At 56.0% G+C, this 2,500-nt stretch overlaps 1 long non-coding RNA gene across 1 annotated transcript in view; it reads right to left on the bottom strand.

The window, feature by feature from the left end:
- LOC144955168 (uncharacterized) overlaps positions 1-2,500 on the bottom strand; it is a 14,432-nt gene that overhangs the window by 10,795 nt on the left and 1,137 nt on the right. The window lies entirely within an intron of this gene.

Here is a 2,500-nt window from a genome sequence, read left to right as displayed (position 1 = left end):
TGGCTGAGTGAGTGAGTGGCTGAGTGAGTGGCTGAGTGAGTGAGTGGCTGAGTGAGTGGCTGAGTGGCTGAGTGGCTGAGTGAGTGGCTGAGTGAGTAGCTGAGTGAGTGAGTGGCTGAGTGGCTGAGTGAGTGGCTGAGTAAGTGGCTGAGTGAGTGAGTGGCTGAGTGAGTGAGTGGCTGAGTGAGTGGCTGAGTGGCTGAGTGAGTGAGTGGGTGAGTGGCAGAGTGAGTGAGTGGGTGAGTGGCAGAGTGAGTGGCTGAGTGAGTGGCTGAGTGAGTGAGTGGCTGAGTGGCTGAGTGAGTGGCTGAGTGAGTAGCTGAGTGAGTGAGTGGCTGAGTGGCTGAGTGAGTGGCTGAGTGAGTGGCTGAGTGAGTGAGTGGCTGAGTGAGTGAGTGGCTGAGTGAGTGGCTGAGTGGCTGAGTGAGTGGCTGAGTGAGTGGCTGAGTGAGTGAGTGGGTGAGTGGCAGAGTGAGTGGCTGAGTGAGTGGCTGAGTGAGTGAGTGGCTGAGTGGCTGAGTGAGTGGCTGAGTGAGTGGCTGAGTGAGTGAGTGGCTGAGTGAGTGGCTGGCTGAGTGAGTGGCTGAGTGAGTGAGTGGATGAGTGAGTGAGTGGCTGAGTGAGTGAGTGGCTGAGTGGCTGAGTGAGTGGCTGAGTGAGTGGCTGAGTGAGTGAGTGGCTGAGTGGCTGAGTGAGTGGCTGAGTGAGTGGCTGAGTGAGTGAGTGGCTGAGTGAGTGGCTGAGTGAGTGAGTGGCTGAGTGAGTGGCTGAGTGAGTGAGTGGATGAGTGAGTGGATGAGTGAGTGGATGGGTGAGTGGATGGGTGAGTGAGTGGATGAGTGAGTGGATGAGTGAGTGGCTGAGTGAGTGGATGGGTGAGTGAGTGAGTGGCTGAGTGAGTGGCTGAGTGAGTGGATGGGTGAGTGGATGGGTGAGTGAGTGGATGAGTGAGTGGATGGGTGAGTGAGTGAGTGAGTGAGTGGATGAGTGAGTGGATGAGTGAGTGGCTGAGTGAGTGAGTGGCTGAGTGGCTGAGTGAGTGGCTGAGTGAGTGGCTGAGTGAGTGAGTGGCTGAGTGGCTGAGTGAGTGGCTGAGTGAGTGGCTGAGTGAGTGAGTGGCTGAGTGAGTGGCTGAGTGAGTGAGTGGCTGAGTGAGTGGCTGAGTGAGTGAGTGGATGAGTGAGTGAGTGGCTGAGTGAGTGAGTGGCTGAATGAGTGGCTGAGTGAGTGGCTGAGTGAGTGAGTGGCTGAGTGAGTGAGTGGCTGAGTGAGTGAGTGGCTGAGTGAGTTAGTGGCTGAGTGAGTGAGTGGCTGAGTGAGTGAGTAGCTAAGTGAGTGAGTGGCTGAGTGAGTGAGTGGCTGAGTGAGTGAGTGGCTGAGTGAGTGAGTGGCTGAGTGAGTGAGTGGCTGAGTGAGTGAGTGGCTGAGTGAGTGAGTGGCTGAGTGAGTGAGTGGCTGAGTGAGTGAGTGACTGAGTGAGTGAGTGGCTGAGTGAATGAGTGGCTGAGTGAGTGAGTGGCTGAGTGAGTGAGTGAGTGGCTGAGTGAGTGAGTGGCTGAGTGAGTGAGTGGCTGAGTGAGTGAGTGGCTGAGTGAGTGAGTGGATGAGTGGCTGAGTGAGTGAGTGAGTGGCTGAGTGAGTGAGTGGCTGAGTGAGTGAGTGGCTGAGTGAGTGGCTGAGTGAGTGGATGAGTGAGTGAGTGGCTGAGTGAGTGAGTGGATGAGTGGCTGAGTGAGTGAGTGAGTGGCTGAGTGAGTGAGTGGCTGAGTGAGTGAGTGGCTGAGTGAGTGGCTGAGTGAGTGAGTGGCTGAGTGAGTGAGTGGCTGAGTGAGTGAGTGGCTGAGTGAGTGAGTGGCTGAGTGAGTGAGTGGCTGAGTGAGTGAGTGGCTGAGTGAGTGAGTGGCTGAGTGAGTGAGTGGATGAGTGAGTGAGTGGCTGAGTGAGTGGCTGAGTGAGTGAGTGGCTGAGTGAGTGGCTGAGTGAGTGAGTGGCTGAGTGAGTGGCTGAGTGAGTGAGTGGATGAGTGAGTGAGTGGCTGAGTGAGTGGCTGAGTGAGTGAGTGGCTGAGTGAGTGGCTGAGTGAGTTAGTGGCTGAGTGAGTGAATGAGTGGCTGAGTGAGTGAGTGAGTGGCTGAGTGAGTGGCTGAGTGAGTGAGTGGCTGAGTGAGTGAGTGGCTGAGTGAGTGAGTGGCTGAGTGAGTGAGTGGCTGAGTGAGTGAGTGGCTGAGTGAGTGAGTGGCTGAGTGAGTGGCTGAGTGAGTGAGTGGATGAGTGAGTGAGTGGCTGAGTGAGTGAGTGGCTGAGTGAGTGGCTGAGTGAGTGGCTGAGTGAGTGAGTGGCTGAGTGAGTGAGTAGCTGAGTGAGTAGCTAACAGAGTGAGTGGCTGAGTGAGTGGGTGGCTGAGTGAGTGGCTGAGTGAGTGGCTGAGTGAGTGGCTGAGTGAGTGGCTGAGTGAGTGAGTGGCTGAGTGAGTGGCTGAGTGAGTGAGTGGATGAGTGAG

The sequence above is a fragment of the Lampetra fluviatilis genome, unplaced genomic scaffold (genome assembly GCF_964198595.1).
Source record: "Lampetra fluviatilis unplaced genomic scaffold, kcLamFluv1.1 SCAFFOLD_1139, whole genome shotgun sequence".
NCBI lineage: Eukaryota > Metazoa > Chordata > Hyperoartia > Petromyzontiformes > Petromyzontidae > Lampetra > Lampetra fluviatilis.
Note: the sequence above shows the minus strand (reverse complement) of the source record. Positions and strands in the feature narration are given on the sequence as shown.